The 23,445-nt window shown below is 45.3% G+C and overlaps 1 long non-coding RNA gene across 1 annotated transcript in view; it reads right to left on the bottom strand.

Annotated features, from left to right (window-relative positions):
* LOC106732456 (uncharacterized) overlaps positions 1 to 14,796 on the bottom strand; it is a 44,744-nt gene extending 29,948 nt beyond the window's left edge. Inside the window, exon 1 of the long non-coding RNA XR_001368702.3 lies at positions 14,755 to 14,796. This is a non-coding gene — a long non-coding RNA (uncharacterized LOC106732456). The remainder of the gene's footprint in view (positions 1 to 14,754) is intronic.
* Between the last annotated feature and the right edge of the window lie 8,649 nt (positions 14,797 to 23,445).

The raw sequence follows: 23,445 nt of genomic DNA, 5'->3' as shown, positions 1-23,445 counted from the left end.
AGTTAGTTTAACTTCTGTGCCAGGGAAGATAATAAAGCAAGTAATTAAGGAAATCATCTGTAAATACTTGGAAGGTGGCAAGGTGATAGGGAACAGCCAGCATGGATTTGTAAAGAATCAATCATGTTTAACCAATCTGAAACGAGGAGTAACGGTAGTTCGGAATAGGAAGCCTAATCCGAGCTACCTAGTTTGTGCTGCGTGTAGCCACGGGCTCGGAGTCCGCACTAGCGGACATTTAAAAATGGCGGCGCCCGGCGAGATGCAAATGAAGCCCAGGAAATTCAAATCCCAGGCTTCATTTGCAACTCCGGTTGCCTACATTACCACCCTAGTTCAAACTAGGGTGGTAGTGTAGACATACCCTGAGTCAGCAGTGTGATGCTGTTACAAAAAAAGCAAACATGATTCTGGGATGCATTAACAGGTGTGTTGTGAACAAGACATGAGAAGTCATTCTTTTGCTCTACTCTGCACTGGTTAGGCTTCAGTTGGTGTATTATGTCCAGTTCTGGGCACCGCATTTCAAGAAAGATGTGGAGAAATGGGAGAGGGTCCAGAGAAGAGCAACAAGAATGATTAATGGTCTAGAGAACATAACCTATGAAGGAAGGCTGAAATAATTGGGTTTGTTTAGTTTAGAAAAGAGAAGGCTGAAGGGGGACATGACAGCCGTTTTCAGGTATCTAAAAGGGTGTCATAAGGAGGAGGGAGAAAACTTGTTCATCTTGGCCTCTGAGGATAGAACAAGAAGCAATGGGCTTAAACTGCAGCAAAGGAGGTTTTGATTGGACATTAGGAAAAAGTTCCTGTCAGGGTAGTTAAACACTGGAATGAATTGCCCACGGAGGTTGTGGAATCCCCATCTCTGGAGATATTTAAGAGTAGGTTAGATAAATGTCTATCATAGATGGTCTAGACAGTATTTGGTCCTGCCATGAGGGCGGGGGGCTGGATTCGATGACCTCTCGAGGTCCCTTTCAGTCCTAGTATTCTATGAGACGTACCGCATCTAGGACTGCCAATTTTCCAACCACACAAACCCGAATACCCTTGCCCCACCTTCTTCACTATGGGCTGTCGCTACCCCGTCCCTTCTCCGAGGCCCTGCCCCACTTACTGGATCAGGTGCATGAGGCTTACCCCCCTCTCCACACACACACACACACACAGTGGAGAGTCAGCACTAGCACTCCAGCCAAGATGCCTCCCGTGTGGGAGGAGCACTAGAACCAACTCACACCTTTATGCAGGGGTGAACCCATAGCTGTAGATTCTTCAGAGCTGCACTAAATTTATACTTTATTACAACAATATGAAAACCACTAAACATGTCCCCCCACTAACTTCCCGCCCACTGACTTCAGTGAAGCTAGCATTGGTTTGACAGAACCAGGCACTAATTAACACATCTGTTTTGTGGATTGAAGAAATTATTCACAATCACATATCTTTGTGTGTACTAACACGTATGTAAAGCACTCCTAGCATTGGCTGTGACCCAGGAGAGACTAAGACAACAGTTATCATTTGCACTGAAAAAAGGGAAGTGTTCTCAGAGGCCAAAATCACAATAAGCAATTACAGTTACGTGAAATTCACTTTTACCAAAACACTGTACCTGGCACTTAGGCCATAGCCATTGCTCAAGAAAAGAGCAATGCCCCAAATGTCACAGTCAGTACATGGAAACAAGTAGATGAACCAAAGTCATTGCAATGTGGCCTGTCATGGTGTAAGTGGTAAGGTGACCTAATGGAGCCAGGAACTCCGGAATGCAATCCTGCCTCTGTCATTATGGCTATCTTTACCCTGCAAAACTATGCCAACTGCCCCAGCTTTAAGATCAGTCCCAAACAATGAGTTAGGAGCAAGACCAATTTTGCGGTGAACTCTTTGGCCTTGCACAAGTCATATAACCTCTCTTTGCGAGTTTCTCTGTTTTAATTACTCAGACACTGTTTATAGAAAACTTTGAAAATTGTATGTATGACTTAGTGTCTAGTCTTGTCTTTGTGACACATGGTCTGATCTAAACCACGTAGGTAGGGGTAAATGGCCCCGTCAGTAGCAGCTGTCTGCTCTAAAATGGCCACTTAATCCTGCCCACTCCCTTGGAGACAGATGCACAAATTGTCCCTCTCTGCTTAGCTTAAACATAAAGCAAATAAGGACGTGCTCTTGCACAAGAAGCCTACAGTGTAGAAGTAGCCTCAGAGCTAAATATAAGGTGGAAGAGATTCTTTAGCACAAGTAGTTAACACATATTTGAAGGGCCCAGTGAAGTGGCCCATTAATATCTCTTCTAATCATACATTCATATTTTCAATGCAAATGACAACTGTTGTGTTGGCCTCTGCTGGGTCATGCCTGTGGGTTTCAGCCGATGCTAGGCTTGCTTTGTATTCCGGAGCCTGGAAATTCGCACCCTACCCTCTTGCACATATTTTGGCAGCCATCAGGTGGTCTTCATATATTTCTAAAACACCATCTGCAATGCAAACTGCCTTATTAGTAACCATAATGCACCAGATTGTCATGCTTTCCTTTCTTCTGCTATTCAGACTCTCATAAGGGGAAGAAATAATTTTGTGCCAACATGGCTTTGCAGTAAGAAGGAAAGTACATTCTGCTGTGGAACATGGGTGACTGGCCTATTGCCAGGCATTAATGGCATATGATAAGGGGGTTGGCTAATATTTTTAGCATCTTAGAGAACATGGGCCTGGTTCCATCCTCATGTATACAGATATAGCGCCAATAGACTTCCGTGACACTAGCATCAGTCTGACAGAATCAGGCACTAATTAACACATCTGTTTTGTGGATTAAAGAAATTATTCCCAATCATATATCTTTGCATATATTAAAATATTTGGCTTGGGTTGTTGAAATGTTCAGTTGAACATTTTAAAAATACAGAAAGAAAAATGTGTCTAACAGCCTGATTAAATGTACAGTACATGTAACAGATTTTACAAGTAGGAAGTGGGATAGAACTTGAAGAGTTCATAAAATAGATCTCAAATGAAATGTGATATGTTGAAGAGAGTTCATAGTGGTTGATTCTGATCTGAAGTGTTTAGGGATTTGGAACGATTTTTGCTACTGTTCCAACATCAATATATTCATATTTAGCAACTATACAGTAAGATCTAGATTAATTGTTAAAGAGATCTTCTCAGTTTGATAGGGTGAACTGAATAAGAACCAGTAGTTAATCAGTAGATCTTAATAATATAATTATATTCAATGAAAGAACTTCTACTAGATAACATTTATTGGTTCTAGTAAGCTTTTCCAATAATTTGAAGAATTTTCCAGTACTGTTGCAAAACTCTCTCTCTCTTTCTCACACACAAACACACACTTTATGCCTACTGTTAAAATCATGTGCATGTTGTTACAAAGGCACACTGGGGGAAGGATAGCTCAGTGGTTTGAATATTGGGCTACTAAACCCAAGGCTGTGAGTTCAGTCTTTGAGGGGGGCCATTTAAGGATCTGGGGTAAATCTGTGAGGTATGATACTTGATCCTGAGGTGAGGGCAGGGGACTGGACTCAATGACCTCTCAAGGTCCCTTCCAGCTCTATGAGATAGGTATAGATGAAATATTCTGGCCGTATCTTATCTCACAAAGTAGGATTTTCAAAAGTGACCAAGTAACTGAAGAACATCTAAGAACGGCCATACTGAGTCAAACCAAAGGTCCATCTAGCCCAGTAGCCTGTCTGCCAACAGTGGCCAGCACCGCATGGACCGAAGACAATGATCAAGTGATTTGTCTCCTGCCATCCTTCTCCAGCCTCTGACAAATCAGCTTGAAAAATTTAGGCTTGATATTAGGAAAAGCTTACTAATTTAAGGCTAGGTAAGCTCTGGAATATAAACCTTCATTAGAGGTTTATAATAATAGATTGAAGAAACACCTGTCAGGGATGCTTAAGGTTTACTTTGTCCTGTCTCAGTTCAGGGGACTGGACCTGATAACTTCTTGTAGTCTCCATCAGCCATACATTACTATGACTGAAAGTGTTCACATGAGTAAGTGCTAAGCAGTAAGCATAGGATCAGCATAATCTGAATTCCACTAACTGAGAATTAGTCTATCAAGAGAGTTATTGGAGTTTCATTGCTGAGTGCATTTAAAATAGGATTGGATACTATAAAATATACTGTAGCAATGCTGTGCAAGCTCATTGAAGCTAAATTAGATTATATAATAGGTCCTTTCCAGCCCTAATTTCCATGATATTATGTCTATCCAAATTACTATATCAGCAATGGCAGGCCAAAATTTTCAACCTGTGCACCTAAAGTTTTTGGCCATATTTCCTAATTTCCCTCATTTAACTAATCAGTTAGCATTCTTAACTCGGGAACAGCTGTGAAGTGTATGAAGTCAAGTGGCATGTGCCCTTCCTCTGTCCTGTGCATCCTGCAGTAGCTCTATGTCCAGATTGTTCTATTGCTTCATGGGCATAATGCCTCTAACTGACTATCCAATGGCTAAATGTGTATCTCCAGTCTCAGTCTTTCAGCAATTATCCATGGCTTTAGCAGCTGGATAGTTCTCTCTCCACAACTGCAGTTCTGTATATCCAGAAGCTCTTCTCAGGATCAGTACCAGATGTATCATGAACTGGAGATTTCTTTTTTATATCTTAGCTTTTCTACACACTGCTAAAACTCATACCAAGCTGCCAAAACAGTTCTCTCTCTCTAGTTGTCATAAGTCCCTTTTGAGGGCCACTCACATAACAATCCTCAAGCTCTAGTAGAATTTCTTCAGCTAACAAAATGATTCTCTACATTATCAGGCTATATTTATGACTATCCAGATATAAGAGGTTGTCTGGCCCTTAAAATACTAAATTAACTTTATTGTTCCCCATATCAGCCTGAACACCTGTCTCTCCCTGCCAGCAGGCTAGCAATTGTAACCCTGAGAAAAGGAATTCAATATTTCTGTATCTATACCTTCTATGAACTCCTTACATTTTTTATTAAATTAAAACGCACTGGTTGATACTGGCATAGGGCAAAAATAGTATTTGACCAATATCCCTTCAATGTTTACATGTTCTGGTGTTTTCCTCTTGAAGTCATACATTAGATTTTGTATACATTCAACCGCAAATGCCACAATATCAATGGAAAGCAAAAGTTACGATTTGAGCCCACCAATGTAAGGCAACTCAGATAAAATTGTTTGGCCCATACCCATGCGCTACATCACAAATAGGCATCAGGGTACTGTCCTGGAGTATATAATGTATCAACAATCACAGGTACATATGACTGGACAACCCACTTCTTCAGATGAATGGAGTATTAAAGGTCCAATTCCAAAATAAATAGGGAATGGGAGAGGAGATAAGGAAAGGAAAAGAGTGCCAGGGGGGAGGGGGTGGGTTGGAATGTCAATTAGAGTTTTCATGTTACAGGAAGCTGATAGAGAAGGTGCAGTTTGTTCTTAAGTACCCACTGTTTGGTTTTTTAAATCATTAGGATGTGGACGGTATTGGGCTAGCCAGATAATATCTTTATTCATACCTCTGTGATGGGTCCCAAACCTGTAAATGAAGTTAAGTTCCAAGATATGAATAAAAACATAACCTGGCTAGTACACTACCTTCTATATCCTAATGATTCAAAAAACCAAACAATGGTTACTTAAGAACAATTTGCACATTCTCTATCAGCTTCTCTAATTGACTTGTTTTTCCCCTTTTTCCCTTCCTTCACCCCTCCCTCCCATCTCCTATATATTTTGGAATTGGATTTTTAATACTGCATTCATCTGAAGAAGTAGGTTATGCCCTCAAAAGCTCATGATACCAACATGTTTTGTTAGTCTTAAGGGGTATGTCTACACTACAGCGCTAGTTCGAACTAACTTAGTTCGAATTAGTTAATTCGAACTAAGCTAATTCGAACTAACGCGTCTAGAACTAAAAACTAGTTCGAATTAGCGTTTTGCTAATTTGAACTAGCAAGTCCACATTGAGTGGACTCTGAACAGGGCTTAAGGATGGCCGGAAGCAGTGCCGGCAGGGCATCAGAGGAGGACTTAGAGCATGGAGATGCTGTCTCAGGCTAGCCGAGGGCTGCGCTTAAAGGGTCCCGACCCCCACCCCGGACACACAGTTCTAAGGGGTGCCCCGCTTGCAAAGAAGTTCTGGCTTGGAGTGCCCGGAGTATCCACACTGGGCACATCACACCACTCAGCCATCAGCCCGGCTGCACTTGCCGCAGGCTGCCATCTGGGGAGAGGGGGCAATCGGGGGGCTGCAGGAGAGCTTCCACCCCCAGAAGCCCGCAGAGCCAGCCCAGTCCTCCCCATCGGGGGCTCGTACCCCATTCCTCCCTCACCTCCTTCCACTTACCCTTCCCTAGCCCCCCTTCTTATTGATGTACAAAATAAAGATAACGTTTCTTCCAACATTGACTCTGTCTTTATTGAACAAAACTGGGGGAGACTGGGAAAAGGAGGTGGGAGAGGGGAAGAGAAAGGCTGGGAGAGGGGAGGGCAACTAACATGATCAGGGGTTGGGAACAGGTCCCAGATGAAGAGAGGCTACAGAGACTGGGACTGTTCAGCTTAGAAAAGAGGAGATGGAGAGGGGACAGAATAGAGGTCTCTAAAAGCAGGGGTTGGGTGGAGAGGGTGCATTCAGAAAAGTTCTTCATGAGTTCCCATAAAGAAGGACTAGAGGACACCAAAGGAAAGGAATGGGTAGCAGGCTTGAAACTAGTAAGAGAAAGTTGTTGTTCTTGACAAAGCAAATAGTTAACCTGCGGAACTCCTTGCTGCAGGAGGCTGTGAAGGCTACAACTAGAACAGAGTTTAAAGGGAAGTGAGATCAAGTCATGGAGGTTGGGTCCATGGAGTAGTCTTAGCCAGGGGGTAGGAGTGGTGTCCCTGCCCAAAGTTTGTGGAAGGCTGGAGAGGGATGGCACGAGACAAATAGCTTGGTCACTGTCTTCGGTCCATCCCCTCCAGGGTGCCTAGGGTTGGCCGCTGTCGGCAGACAGGCTACTGGGCTAGATGGACCTTTGGGCTGACCCAGGACAGCCATTGTAAGCTCAGGGCTCAGGGTCAGGGGTCTCAGTGGACCCCCTTGATTTTCATGCACACCTGCTCCTGGGTGGCCAGGCTGGCAGCTCTCCTGCCCTAGACGGCCACTTTCCTGTGCCTAGTGCGGAGATCGTGGACGAGGTCCACGATGTCCGCACTAGCCCAGGCAGTTACCCGCCTCTTGCGGTCCAGGGCAAGCTCCCGGGAGCCACCAGCCTGGTCCCGGGAAGAGGGGGTGGGCTGGGGGACATCGGGTGGGTGGCTCGAGCCATGCCAGGTGCAGGGTCTGCTGGCTGGGTGCTGGCAGGCTTGCACCTGGCACGGGTACCGTAGCCAGCCCGTGCCCCTTTAAGGGGTCCGGGGCCGGGAAGGGGGCATAGAGTTTCCCTAGTGTTGGCCAGAGTGGCCACCAGGGAGGACTAGCCTCCCACTAGTTCGAATTAAGGGGCTACACAGCCCTTAATTCGAACTAGCTAGTTCGAACTAGGCTTAATCCTCGTAAAATGAGGTTTACCTAGTTTGAACTAAGCGCTCCGCTAGTTCGATTCAAATTCGAACTAGCGGAGCGCTAGTGTAGCGCCTATTAAAGTTAGTTCGAACTAACGTCCGTTAGTTCGAACTAACTTTGTAGTGTAGACATACCCTAAGGTACTGCTAGTCTATTTGTTGTTTTTTAAGTTTATCAAAACTAAGTAAGCTATTATGGATCATCATAATACAAAAGCTTTGGTGAATGGCCTTTTCACATCCATGAAGGTGATATGCACTCCCATCTGTTTGAATACTAGAAGAAGAGAATAAAACAGAGACATACAAATTTGTTTCTCTCTCTTGTGCTATTTGTACTCTCACAGAGCTGGAGCTAGGAAACAGAAGCAGAAATTACCAGGGTCAACCAGGGTTAGCCCTAAAACGACTTTCAGCAGTTCGATTCACACTGATTAGTGCAATTCAGATTGATTACTACAGCTCTCACCTTTTAAAACCATAGACTGTAATTCAATGCCGCATCTATGTTTGCATGTTTTAACCTGTAAAGAATTCATTTTCCCCTAATTTTAAAGCCTTAGTTTGCCATAGACTTGACTGCACACATTGTTTTTGGTGTGAGAGCTCAGGTACAAATTGACAGGAACTGGTCTCTTAGAGCAAGAAGCAACTTGAATACTTTGTGATCTTTGGTGTACAGCAACCAACTACCACTAAGTCCAGGTTGCTTGGGTGGCAAAATAAACTGGCTCCCAAGGCAACTGTCTGTGACACTATGGTAAGCCTGTTATAATGCTTCAGAAATTCACATTCAGAATTTAGATTGGGGTGCCTGCCCTGATTTTTTACAGCCTGCCCAAGGTTGGCACTCACAGTTGTGAACCACTCCAGATAGTATGCAATATGAAATCAATTCTATATCAAATTTGTCCTATCATAATGTACAGACACTAGGAGGCCAAATGAACTGTGTTTTGAGGAAAAAAGAGGGAAACAGTGTAAGAGAAAAGGGGAATAAAATCTGACACCACAGTAAAACTCAGCATAAAACTCTTTAATCATCTCTGCCTTGCCTATTGTGTCGTTTCTTGGTTTGTCAAACACAAAGTTAACTGTTTCCTTTCTGCCTGAGCTTCATTGTTTTCCTTTATTTCCCTCTCTTCGTTTGTTCTTGTAACTGCACAACCTAACAACTTTCACAACCCTAAGTTCTAAGCATTTACGTTTATTTTCTCTCTTTCAGAACATCTTGTCTATTCAGACACATTTTTCAGATTTGTCAAATGTTCTTCAAACAGACTACTTTAGAAAGCAAATTTCTCTCTGGATCCATTTTCCTGTCATTTATAAGTTAATCTAACAATCTCTAACACTTCCCAAGACTTTTGAATCATTCTGATACATCTGTCATTCCTATTCTTCAATCGGAAGGAGAATGATCGGTTCTGTTTCTTTTAAATGAGTATTTGATTGGGGGGAGGAGTCTTTGGGCCTACTTTAGTGTGGGAAAAGAGTAAATGAGCGACATTCACTGAACCAAGTTCTTCTCCAAACTGCATTTTTGTAAATCCAGAGCAATTCTCAAACTCCTGTCAAGGGGGCCATCTGTAGCATGAGCACTTCCCCAATATGGCCTGTGAAATATTTTGAAAAAGTTATTTAATCAGGCCTACCCAGCTGCCAGCCTCAGGATGGAGTGATAAGGTGCACACAGGGACTCACCCTTGCACACAGCTCCCAGCAGCACCCAGGTTCCCATCACCCACATAGTCCTGCTGCAGAGGGTGTCACTAGGTCTGGGAAAGCCGTTCTGACTGCCTCCGCCATGATGTGAACTGCACTAGCCAGGAAGCCACCCGAGCTGATGCCCTTCTCATTCAGTGAGGAGGGTCTTTTGGTTACCCCAGGTGGGGGATCCCAGTGCAAGGACACAGATGTTAGCAGGGGATGGGGGGATTCCATTTTGAGGTATGGATGTTAGCAGGGAAGATAAAAAAAAAAGCATCTCAGCTTGAGAACATGGGGGTGTCAGGGTGAGGACTCAGTCTCATGCCTTTTGTAGGATCCTGGTCTCTGTATGGGCTCCTGGACCCAAGGGGAGACACTAACAATTTGTGTGTACTGTATTGCCTACCCCAAGTGGTCAAAATTCATGACTCAGCTCAGCCACGGGGACAAGCTGGCAGCAGCATGGAGGCTAGTGGCAGGGAGACACTCTAGCCCCACTGTACTAGTAGCGGTGGCAGTGGGTGCCCACAGTGGATTTTAAATTGCCTGGGGGGGTGGCAGGTGGGGCTGGAGGACATGTAAGTGGAAGTATATGGGCCTGCAGGAGGAGCTGGGAGATGTGCAGGAGAGAATGTGTGGAGACCTCTACCTTCCCTGTAGCCCTGCCAGAGGAGGGGTGCCCACTGGCCCGGTAGGAAGAGTGAAGGACTAGCACTGACCCTAAGGTAAATTGAATTTGAGACCCTTGATTTAAATCTAGGTTGACACCACCAGAAGAGAAGTTGGGCTGTGCCCTTTATGACATTTCCATGGAAATGTTAATCTCTCATCCACAAAGATCTCTGGGTATGTCTACACTACAAAGTTAATTCGAACTAACAGCCGTTAGTTTGAATTAACTTTAATAGCGGATACACATACAAACCTCTAGTTTGAATATAAATAGAACTAGCGGAGCGCTTAATTTGAACTAGGTAAACCTCATTCTGTGAGGACTAATGCCTAGTTCGAATTAAGTAGTTCGAATTAAGGGCTGTGTAGCCACTTAATTCAAACTAGTGGGAGGCTAGCCCTTCCCAGCTTGCCCTGGTGGCCACTCTGGGCCAAACCAGGGAAACTTTTCTGCCCCCCTCCCAGCCCCGTAGTCCTTAAAGGGGCACGGTCTGGCTACGGTTGCATAGCTGCCAGCTTGGCCACCAAAGGCCACATGCGGACCCAGGAGCAGGTCCACAGCAAGATGAAGGACCTGCGGCAAGCCTACTCCAGGGCCTCCCAGCCAGGGGCCGCCCCAGAAGCCTGCCCCCACTTTGAGGCCCTGGACCACATCCTGGGGGATCATGCAGTCCATGCCCCCCAGGTGGTGATCAACCCCAGGGCAGAGGGCCCCGTTCCTGACACGGAGGAGGAGGACGAGGAAGCTGAGAGCCAGGAGCCTGCAGGGAGCCTGCCCAGGGTCCAGGACCCCTGAGGCATCCCACAGAGCACATCGGCTGTGTCGTCCGAGGCCGGGAAGGGCTCCACATGTGAGTGCCATCATGCTCCCCTTATGGGTATGGGGACGTGGGGGAAGAGGGAGCCCAGGAACCATGCACCTGGGCCTTGCCCACTACGGAGCAGCAGCTGGGTGTCATGCAGGGGCCCTGGCCCATTACCCACATGCCGACCTCACCTTGCAGAGGGGGGCTGGGTTTCACCCACTGTGTCCCCAAGAAGAACTGACCACTGCTCTTGTTTCACCACAGCCGCAGCACCTGGGACTGCAAGGCACACCATCCCACCTGTAACAGCCACCCGCTCCTGGGCGAGCAGGCGCACCAGGAACCTGGAGGACTACCAGCGGCGGCACCTGTGGCTACTGGAGCACCAGCTCTGCATTCAGGACCATTGGGTCCGGGAGGACCTGCGGCTGCAGCAGCGGAGCTCAGAGGTGCTGGAGGAGCAGAGCCGTGCCCTCAGAGGTCACCTCCAGACCTTGGTGGACAGGTTCCCATCTCCTCCTGCTCCAGCCCCTGCAGCCGCCCCAGATCTCGCTCCTCCTCCCATCCCTGCTCCCCCTCCCGCTTCCTCCACACCCTCTGTCCCTCCTGCCTCACCCTCCACACCCACTCCCCCCCAACGCCACCACACCCGCAGTGCTGTGAGATGGGAGAGCCAACAAGACCCCCAATCCTGAGCTTTTCCTCCCCTTCCAGCACCCTCCTCCCAGGTTTCCCCCTCCCCTTTCCCACCCTCACTCCTCCCTCTCCCCACCCCAGTTATGTACAATAAAGAGATTTTTGTTGGCAAAACAGGTGTGTTTATTTTACATTAGGAAGGGGGGTTAGGGAGGGGAAAGGAGAAGAAGGGGAGAGTGGAAGAAGGCCCCAGTGGGGCATGCAGGGAGAGTTCAGTCCTCCTCCACATGGCAGCTCTCCCGCAGGGCTTCCTGGCTCTGGATGGCCCCTCTCTGGGCCTCCCAGATGGCGGCGGTGTGGGACTGCACGTACTGGCCAGCCATGCGCTCAGCCTCAGCCGTCCAGGCTGGCAGGAAAGCCTCCCACTTCCTTTCACTTAAATTGTGCAGCACACAACATGCTGCCACCACGGGAGGGATATTGTGCTCGGCGCGGTCGAGGCGGGTGAAGAGGCATCGAAATTGGGCTTTCAGGCGTCCGCAGGCCCCCTCAACCACAATGAGGGCCCTGGGGAGCCTGGCATTGAAGGCCCGCTGGGAGGGGTTGAGGTGCCCCATGTACTGCTTCATCAGCCAGCGCTGTAGGGGGTAGGCCGCATCCCCCACCAGGCAGACGGGCATGTCCATGTTTCCAATCCTGATGTGGCAGTTGGGGAAAAAGGTCCCGGCCTGCAGCCTCTGGCACACGGAGGAATTTCAGAACACCCTGGCATTGTGTGCCTTGCCAGACCAGCCCACATTAATGTCCGTGAACTGGCCCTGGTGGTCAGACATGGCCTGCAGGAGGACGGAGAAGTACCCCTTGTGGTTGATGTACTGGGAGGCCTTGTGTTCCGGGGCATGGATGGGGATGTGCGTCCCATTGATGCCCTACCATCCCCCACATTTGGGGAAGCCGAGGGCACCGAACCCCTGGATGACGGCGTCCGGGTCAGCGAGGCAGACCACCCTGCGGAGTAGCACCCAGTTGATGTCCTTGACTACCTGCAGAAAGACACAGCAAACTGCGAATCACTGGGGCGCCCAGGTGTCTGGGAGTGTTCATTCCCTGGCACTGCCCCGCGCCCCACTGCCCCTGGGCGGCGTGTAGTACAGCCAGGACAGACCAAACCCTCCCGTGCGGGGCACTTTCGCCCTCTTCCCCCCCCCCCCCGTATTTTCCCTGGGGTGGCCCATCCCCTCCTTGAACCCTCCTCTCCCCCCGGCCCAGTGGCTGGTGGGTGCCGTACCTGCATGAGCACTGCTCCTACGGTGGATTTTCCCACGCTGAACTGGTTCCTGACGGATCGGTAGCTGTCCGGCATGGAGAGCTTCCACAGGGTGATCGCCACATGCTTCTGGAGGGGGATGGCAGGCCTCATGTGAGTGTCCCATTGCCACAGAGCAGGAATCCTTCTTCATCCTGAAGTTCTGGGTCCACTGTTGGTCTCTCCAGCACTCCAGGATGATGTGGTCCCATCAGTCGCTGCTGGTGTCCAGACGCCAGATATGGCGGGGCACGCTGGCATCTGGGCACTGCTGCTGCTCCTCCACGACCCCCAGGAAGGCCAGGCGGAGAGACAGGGGAGCTGACGTGCACCAGATGGTGCCAGGGAGCCTCCAGCCATTCCTGGCAGGCTTGCAGTAGCAAATCCCAAAACTGGAGCATCATGCCCAGGGCGAGCTCTGGCTCCATGGTGCCAACTGCGGCGGCATCCCCAATGGGAACCACCAACACAGGTAGATGGAGAGGAAAACGCTTTGCTGTCCCTCGGCGAGGTAGGCAAGCAAGCGGAAAAGCTGAGAACCGGCTGTTCGGGGGGGGGGGGGGGGTCCCTTTAAGCACGAGCCTCAGATAGCCTGAGAGCAGCCACACAAAGCAACTACTGACCTGATGCCCTGCTGGAACCGGTTTCAGCTGCCCTTAAATGCGACCCAGCGTCCAAACAGTGTGGACGCGCTATTTCGAATTAGCAAAACGCTAATTCGAATTAGTTTTTGGGTCTAGATGCACTAATTCAAATTAGTTTAGTTCGAATGAACTAATTCGAATTAAGTTAGTTTGAATTAGTGCTGTAGTGTAGGCATACCCTCTCTTTGCTGTGACATGAAACTATCAGAGATTTTTCCACACCAGCTTTTTTTTGACTGATTAGGTTATAGTAGTGCTTACAAACCACCATCAACTACCAGTGCCTGGTTATACAAAGCACTGTGCAGAAAACAGGTAAACAAGATGGTCAATGGCCCAGAGAGTTCTCAGTGTGCTCACAGTCTGCAGAAACACCCTATTTTTTATAAAAAGAGCATAAGCTTTAGTCATGTTTATTGGGTCCATACAGGAATATCAATGTGTCACCTTTCAAGTTATCACACTCCAAGTGCTCACATAGCAAATAGTATAAGTTATATTTTTATATCTGTATATAAACTCCATCTGTTCTTAACAAATCCATTAATAAATCACTAGAGGAGGTTAATCTGGTGGTGGCTGGTAAAATTTGAGGAGTCTTACATAGCAAACTCTGGGACAGCAAAAATAAATTCTGGGATCTTATAAACCAGTGATGTACAACCTGCGGCCCATCGGGGTTCTATGTGTGGCCTGTGAGACATTTCGCCCAGGCACAGGGTTGCCAGATACCACTAGTTTCCATCTTACAGGTTTTATTGAAGTGACACACACATAAAGTAAAGGCATGTGAAGTGAGGTGCATGTTGATTGCACACAACAATGACTGTGAGAGCCATGGACACCTTCTCCAATCAAAGCGCTGCTACAGTTAATTCGGCTCATCCCACAAATTCTAGGTATGCAAGCACAGTTAGCAAAATGATCCTATCTTGGGAGACCATCTTAGTTACAACAACCTTGAGGCCCACCGAGATGGAGGACCATTCATATAGCCCACTCACTAGCCTAGGTTACCCATCAGTGTTATAAATAGTGTAACTGTAGCCATGTCCATCCCAAATTAAAGAGACAAAATGGGTGAGGTCACATCTTTTATTGAAATAAATGTTATTACCTAACCCACCTGGTCTCGCTAGAATTTTAGCACATTGATATTGAAGGGCCAGCAGTTCTATTTCCTTTACATTTGTTCCACTTTCTCTTTAGCTATTCCTCCAAGATCTTTGTTACTTTTAGGTTTCTCATCACCTCTAACTTTTTTTATTTAAAAAAAAGAACCATGTCCTCACTTAATTATTTTATAAAATTTACAAGTGTTGTCAGCTAACAATGATTGTGAGATGCTCTGATATTACAGTAATGGATGCGATAGAAACCCCTTACATACCTTTCCATTTGCACCAGAAATCACCAAGACTAGCTTTGAGAACTGTAGAAATAAACAAAATATCTGAATTAAAATCCTGCCAAAAAAATTGTAAGAAATGTACATGTTGCTATTACATAAGTGTTTTTCTGACTTTAAGCAATACTTTTTCAAGTGCTTAGTGTATGGATGAAAACATTTCAAAAGGATATAAGCCACTTTTATTACTAGGATGTAGGTACCTTTGAAATTTTTATCCTATATTTAATCTATTTTTTGCTATTTTAATAAAAACATATTCTGAAACTATTCAAGCACGGCAGGCGGAAGAGCCAGAGAGGGCAGTATGGAACCAGGAAGAGAACTGGCAGCATGTAACTTCTAGAAAGGGAAAAAGGCCAGCACAGGAATCCCGCAGAGCTATAGAGGTAAGTAATCGCTTTCAGGCTCTCTCCACAGGCTCTGCAGTGGTGAATGCTTTGCAAGGGACCTCATAAGGAAGAAACCGCAAGGGAACACCATCTACTGGAAGGCATGGGATGCTAGTCCTAGGGATGGGGGTTCCATGACCACCACCCCGAAAAAAAGACGATGGGTGGTGGTGGTCGGGGACTCCCTCCTAAGAGGGACTGAGCCATCCATCTGCCGTCTGGACCTGGAATCTCAAGAGGTGTGCTGCTTACCAGCAGCTTGAATTCAGGATGTGACTGAGAGGCTTACCAAACTGATCAAACCTTTGGATCACTACCCCTTCCTGCTTCTCCACGTGGGAACTAACGATACGGCCAAGAATGACCTTGAGTGGATTACTACGGATTATGTAGCGCTGGGAAGAAGTATCCAAGAATCCGGAGCGCAAGTGGTGTTCTTGTCCATCCTCCCTGTTGAAGGGAAAGGACTGGGCAGGATCGTCGAATTGAGGAAGTAAATGCGTGGTTGCGCAGGTGGTGTCGCAGAGAGGGCTTTGGTTTCTTTGACCATGGGACTCTGTTCCAGGCACAAGGATTGTTAGGAAGAGATGGGATCCACCTAACCAAGAGAAGAAGGAGCATCTTCGTAGGCAGGCTTGCAAACCTAGTGAGGAGGGCTTTAAACTAGGTTCATTGGGGGACGGTGACCAAAACCCTGAGGGGAGTGGGAAAGTTGGATACCGGGAAGAAATGCAGAGAGGAACAAGCAAGAAAGGAGGAACCCTGATTTGAATGAAGAAGATAGGGCAATCAACTGGTTGTCTGAAGTGTTTGTACACTAATGCGAGAAGCCTGGGTAACAAACAGAAAGAACTGGAGGCCCTGGCCCAGTCCAAGAAATATGATTTAATTGGGATAACAGAGACTTGGTGGGATGACTGGCAAGACTGGAGCGCTGTCATGGAAGAGTATAGACTGTTCAGGAAGAACAGGCAGGGGAGAAAAGAAGGAGTAGCACTATACGTAAAAGATCACTATGATTGCTCAGAACTCCAGTATATAGAGGGAGCAAAACCTGTTGAGAGTCTATGGTTTAAGTTTAGAGGTGCAAACAACAGCATTGATGTTGTGGTTGGTGTTTGCTACAGGCCACCGAATCAGGTGAATGAGGTAGATGAGGCTTTCTTTGGACAACTGAGAGAAGCTTCCAGATTGCAGGCCCTGGTTCTTGTGGGGTACTTTAATCACCCTGACATCTGTTGGGAGACCAATACAGCAGTACACAGACAATCCAGGAAGTTTTTAGAGAATGTTGGGGATACCTTCTTGGTACAAGTGCTGAAGGATCCGACCAGGGGCCATGCGCAGCTTGACCTTCTGCTCACAAACAGGGAGGAACTAATAGGGGAAGTAGGGATGGGTGACAACCTGGGAAGCAGTGATCACGAGATGGTAGATTTCAGGATCCTGACCAAAGGAAGAAAAGAGAGTAGTAAAATACATACCTTGGACTTCAGAAAAGCGGATTTTGACTCCCTCAGAGACCTGATGGGAAGAATCCCCCTGGGATGCTAACATGAAGGGGAAAGGAGTCCAGGAGAGTTGGCAGTATTTTAAAGAAGCCTTATTAAAGACACAGAAAGAAACCATTCCGATGCGTAGCAAGAGAGGCAAACATGATAGGAGACCAGATTGGCTTACAGGGGCAATCCTTGGTGAACTTAAGCACAAAAAAGAAGCTTACAAAAAGTGGAAACTTGGACAAATGACCAGAGAGGAGTTTAAATGTATAGCTCAAGAATGCTGGGGGATTATCAGGAAAGCAAAAGCGCAATTGGAATTGCAACTGGCAAAGGATGTGAAGGATAACAAGAAAGGTTTCTACAGGCATGTTAACAAGAAGAAGGTGATCAGAGAGGGTGTGGGGCCCCTACTGGATGAAGGAGGTAACCTAGTGACAGATGATGTGGGGAAAGCAGAAGTACTAAATGCTTTCTTTGCCTCTGTATTCACGGACAAGGTCGACTCCCAGACTAATGCGCTAAGTGATGCAAGAAGGGATGAAGATCAACAGCCCTTGGTGGGTAAAGAACAGTTTAGAAACTATTTAGAAAAGCTAAACATACACAAATCCATGGGTCCGGACTTAATGCATCCAAGGGTTCTGAGGGAGTTGGCAAATGTCATTGAGGAGCCTTTGGCCATTATCTTTGAAAAGTCGTGGAGATCGGGAGAGATCCCTGATGATTGGAAAAAGGCAAATGTAGTACCCATCTTCAAAAAAGGGAAGAAGGATGATCCAAGGAACTATAGGCCTGTCAGTCTTACCTCGGTTCCTGGAAAAATCATGGAAGGGATGCTTAAGGAATCCATTTTGAGGCACTTGGAAGAGAGGAAAGTGATCAGGAATAGTCAGCATGGATTTACAAAGGAAAAGTCATGCCTGACTAATCTGATTAGCTTCTATGGTGAGGTAACTGACTCTGTGGACATGGGAACGTCAGTGGATGTGATATACCTTGACTTTAGCAAGGCTTTTGATATGGTCTCCCACAATATTCTTGCCAACAAGTTAAGGGAATGTGGATTGGATAAATGGACAGTAAGATGGACAGAAATCTGGCTAGAAGGCCGGGCCCAGTGGGTAGTGATCAATGGCTCGATGTCAGGATGGTGGTTGGTTTCTAGAAGAGTGCCCCAAAGTTTGGTTCTAGGACTGGTTTTGTTCAATATCTTTATTAATGACCTGGATGAGGGGATGGATTGCACCTCAGAAAGTTTGCAGATGACACTAAGCTAGGGGGAGAGGTAGATATGCTTGAGGGCAGAGATAGGGTCCAGAGTGACTTAGACAAATTGGATGATTGGGCCACAAGAAATCTGATGAGGTTCAACAAGGACAAGTGCAGAGTCCTGCACTTGGGACAGAAGAATCCCAAGCATTGTTACAGGATGGGGACCAACCAGCTAAGTAGTAGTTCTGCAGAAAAGGACCTGGGGGCTACAGTGGATGAGAAGCTGGATATGAGTCAACAGTGTGCCCTTGTAGCCAAGAAGGCTAATGGCATATTAGGTTGCATTAAGAGGAGCATTGCCAGCAGATCCAGAGATGTCATTATTCCCCTTTATTTGGTTCTGGTGAGGCCACATCTGGAGTATTATGTCCAGTTCTGGGCCCCCCACTACAAAAAGGATGTGGATGCATTGGAGAGGGTCCAGCGGAGGGCAACCAAAATGATTAGGGGGCTGGAGCATAACACCTATGAGGGGAGGCTGAGGGAGTTGGGGCTGTTTAGTCTGCAGAAGCGAAAAGTGAGGGGGGATTTGATAGCAGCCTACAACTTCCTGAAGGGAGGTTCCAAAGAGGATGGAGAAAGGCTGTTCTCAGTGGTGACAGATGGCAGAACAAGGAGCAATGGTCTCAAGTTGTGGTGGGAGAGGTCCAGGTTGGATATTAGGAAAAACTATTTCACTAGGAAAGCGGTGAAGCACTGGAATGGGTTACCTAGGGAAGTAGTGGAGTCTCCATCCCTAGAGGTGTTTAAGTCTTGGCTTGACAAAGCCCTGGCTGGGTTGATTTAGTTGGGATTGGTCCTTCCTAGAGCAGGGGACTGGACTTGATGACCTTCTGAGGTCTATTCCAGCTTTATGATTCTTTGATTCTATGACAAGTGCACGCAATAATTTTCACAGAGGGGCCACTTCACAAATTTTGGTACCTGGTTATGAGCTGACTTCGGGCTCCCCAGAAGGGGCAGGGCCTTTGGCAGAAGGGGTGGGGCCGAGGGCTACAGAGAGCGACAAATAAAATGTGGGTGGGTGAAAGAGAGAAACCTGTATGTGAGAGACAGACTTTGTGACACAGATTGAGTGTGTACAGCAGTGTATATGTAATAGTGATGGTATATGTGAGACAGACTGGGGGTGTGTGACAGTGACACAGAGAGTGTGGCTGGCAGCTGCTGGGTGAGTTTCTAGAGAAGCCATGCTCTGTCTCTTTAAGGGTAATCTGTCCTGCTCTGTTGTCTTCTCCCCCACCTCCTGCACTCTTCTGAGCCACTTACCATCCATGATTCAAATTGAAGCAGCTCCACTGTGTGACAGCAAGGTAGAGGAAGGGGCAACTGACTGCACACGGATAGCTGTAATTATGCACGTTCTGCTAATTAGATGGGCAAGCAGGAGAAAAATGCTTTGCAGGCTGAATCTGGCCCTGGGCCTGATCTTGCCCACCCCTGGTTTAATAGTTAAAGGGAAACATCCTATTGAACAGCCAAGCTTTTACATAATGACAAAGTAATAGAAGCTTCATCAGTAAACCATCCATTTTATAGTTAAAATATTTTATTTGCAAATATATGTAACTAGGAATCAAGTATTAGGAAGCAGTGAGATCCAATGAATAGTGCTCTGAACTATTCTGTCTCTGGTATGTGACTTTGGGCAAGGTATTTCTCTCCATTGTAAAATGGGGAGAATGGTACTTTTCTTCTTTTAAAAAGCATTCGGTAATCAATGTACGAAGATCACTATGTAAGAGCTGAGTATTATTTTTAATTAAATACATTATAAATAATAATAACAATCTTAGTATTTTGTTCTTTCTGTGAGAGACAGAAGGAGTTTTGACTGTACTGCAGCTTGCAAAACCACCATCACCATTTTCTTTCAAATCATAACGTGAATCGTCCCCTTCACTGATAGAACATTTCCAGTACATTTATGGTTCAATCCCACAAGGACCCATGCTCACACTAAAGTACATGCTGATCTTTAAGCATGTGGGTAGACCCATTGGAATGTGGTTAAGCTTTGCCTGGCTAGTGCTAAAATTCTTGCAGGAATAGTGCAGGATTTCCAGAATCCTTTGTTGCAGTGAGTAACCAGAATGCCTTTCCTAATTTCCCAAAAAGCATTTTTGCACTGATACAAGGTAAGTAAGGTGAGATGACTTGCTTTACCCTACTTTTTAAATATTTTTTATTCTATATTTTTTCTTTTTTTTAATTTTAGTGCTTTGGAAAAAGGCCTTTTTAAAAATTATCAGTGTTCTAATTGACTTGTGATAAAGAGCACTATCTATTACAATTTCTGGCAGGTGTTGAAATACTATTGTGATGGGTGTGACTTGAACACAAAATATATGGACAGACATTCAACCAATCCTGGAGCCCAAACCTATGGGGATTTTAAGTGTCTTTGGAAAGTCATAAAACTATAGGTTAGAAACTTGTTGAGTTCTACAGAAATTAATTTTTAAAAGTTATATAATTTAGTAGAAAATTATTACTTTTATAGGTTAAATCCAACTTGTAGAAATTAATAGAAGAATATATCTCTGCTTTAGAATACTATTGATTAGCACAATAAATTACAGAGGAATTCCATATTTGCTCAGCTCTGCAGTCGATTCTACCCTGGAATCTTATCTCTGACAATAGCCAGTACCAGCTGCTTCCAAGAGCAGAACTGGGTATAGGGAGAACTAAATGAAAGATTGTGGGGGAAAAAAATCTTACACACCAAATGTGCTAGTGATTTTCCTAGCCTGCTACAAAATACAGTCACTACACATTTATAAAGTCAGCATTCACACCTTTTCTGATTCTTAATTTTGTTACCAAAGAAGCTAGTAACAATTTAACACATTCAGCCCAAACCACTTCCTAGGCTCAACTACTCTTCCAGGAGTACTAATAAGCAAAGTCTCCTTGCTGCCCTGTGAACCAGTCCTCCATTCCTTATAGCCATGCTGTTAATGACCCCACCTGCTGTAACGAGTCAGGGGAATCTATCATTAGCTCTGGGCAGGGTGCCAGCATCTGTTAAAAGCATGAGGTACTAATAGAAAAATCTTCCCACATTCATGCATGGACTCCACTGGATTTCTGTCCTCAAGGTGAGTTAGAACACTCATCTCCTGAGCATAGTGTTCAAATGTAGTATTGGTCTAGCAGCTGAATAAAATATATCAAAAGCCACTAAGATACCATATCTGATTTTGTGGCAACCCAATGTTTCACTAAAACCTAGAAAGCATCTAACTTCTTTACAGTTTTATGCAATATGGGGCTGTAAGCTGCAAGGAATATTCACACCATTTTCTTCAACCTCCATTTTTACAAATGTCTACAGTGCTGTTCTACACAAAACACCACCTGCCACTGCTGCCACTGTAGACATCTCTCCAGCAACATCACATACTAATGATGCCTGTCCAGCTCAAAAGTACAAGCTTGTTCAGATACCTACTTTGCAAATATATTCTTCCCCAAAAGCCTCCAGGAACAATCCCCTAGTTGTCAGAAAAATAGCTCATCCCTCTCAGCTTGGCATAGGCTCAGATATTCTGGAGAAAGGAGAGAGACATCATTAAACTAATTTGCATTTACAAACACAGGTAATTTCCTTGTGTTTGTAACAGAAATATTTTAATGCTCTTCAGTTCTACTGTTTGTCAGTCTGAATATTTAATAGCAACTATTGGTTCTCCAGATGTGTAAGTGCATATAATGCAATATGGTTTTATGTCTGCATCAAATATTAATCCAATAAAGAGTTAAACTATGCACTGATCTCTGGACAATATGAAATGAACATTTTCCAAGGAAGACAAAACGGTTATTTCCCTTACAAGAAAGGGTTTACGCGGGAGCAGATTAAATTTCACTGTGTAAATACAATAAAAGTCAAGATACTAGTATGCTTTTCATTAGCTGACCTTTTCATTTAAGGATTAGTACTAAGAAAACTTAACCTGGTGAACAAGGTATGAATGGAGTACAGACATTTGTGTGTATTGTATGTATGTATTATAACATCTGACCACATGAAACAAAAGTTGCTGTCATAAAAAGTATATGTATAAAATAGACATATAATGTACACAGTTAATTAGGGTTATCTAACATTTTCTATTAGAATATCAAGTTCCAGGGAGAAGAGAGACTAGAAGAGCTGTAGAACAGACACAAGTTAGGAGTAAGATGGAGAACACAGTTTATTACCATGCAAGCACACTGCCCTTCAGAGACTTGAATAGAACCCAATGTTCCTGAGTCTTTATTCCACTTTTGTCATTGTTTCAACTCACCACTGGTGGCTGATCCATAATGATAATTATATCTATTCCTTCTAAATTACTAAGAACATAAGAACACAACAATGGTCATACTGAGTCAGACCGATGGGTCCATCTAGCCCAGTATCTTGTCTTCTGATAATGACCAATGCCCAGTGCTTGAGAGAGAATGAACAGAAGAGGTACTCATTAGGGCTATGTAGACTACAGAGTTTTTTCAAAAAAGGTGCCTTCGGTGGGCTTTTTTGACAGCAGTAAACCTCATTTTACGGGGAAGAATGTCTTTTTTCAAAAGGGCTCTTTCGAAAAAAGGCAATCTTGAACACAAACAGGGCTTTTTTGAAAGAGAGCGTCCAGATTGCCTGGGTGCTCTCTTTCGAAAACGCAGATTACTTTTTCGAAAGTCTTGTGGCTGTCTAGATGATCTCTTTTTAAAGAGGCTTGTTTGAAAGAGGCTTGTAGTCTAGATGTACCCTAAGTGAGCCATCCTCTGTCACCCATTCCCAGTTTCTGGAAAACAAAGGTTAGGGACACCATCCCTGACCATCCAGGGAAATAGCCACTGATAGACCTAACCTCCATTAAATCATTTAGTTTTTATTTAAATCCTATTATTGTTTTGGCCTTTACTACATCCCCTGGCAAAGAGTTCCACAGGTGGACTGTGCATTATGTGAAGAACTAGAGATCTATTCTGTGGATCTAGAAGCTCCAGTTTTATTCCAGTCTGTTTCAATTTTATTTAAAAAAGTAAGGAATTATATTTTTAAAAGATGTTAAAAGAATTTTATGGCTGTAAAATCATAAACTCAAAACTTAAGATATGCCACAAGTTAGGAAATGCCTAAGCAACTGTTACATTGTGACACATCTTCACTTACTTGATCAGATACTATATTTTTCCCACAAGATCTCTACCTCATTCAATGCCCCGGATGGACCTGCTCAGAGAATAACTCAGAATTGTAAGTGAATCAGACTGTTATTGGTAGGAACCTTGCCTCATTTGATTCAGAAAGGTGTGTATGCTGGAACAGGGAGGTCAAGACCCACTCAATGTAAGAAGTCTATCCCTCCAACTACGGGGGAGGAACCACTAGACTCAGTCTACAAAGTGAATACATTGGACAGTGAAAGAAAACAGAAGCAGGGGCGAGGTCAAAGGTTAAAAATCAGGGCTCCAGACAGACATCAAACAAAGAAATCCAGAAAGCAAAAGTT

This window comes from Pelodiscus sinensis, chromosome 3, assembly GCF_049634645.1.
Source record: "Pelodiscus sinensis isolate JC-2024 chromosome 3, ASM4963464v1, whole genome shotgun sequence".
Taxonomy (NCBI): domain Eukaryota; kingdom Metazoa; phylum Chordata; order Testudines; family Trionychidae; genus Pelodiscus; species Pelodiscus sinensis.
This window is presented reverse-complemented; position numbering and strand designations above follow the sequence as displayed.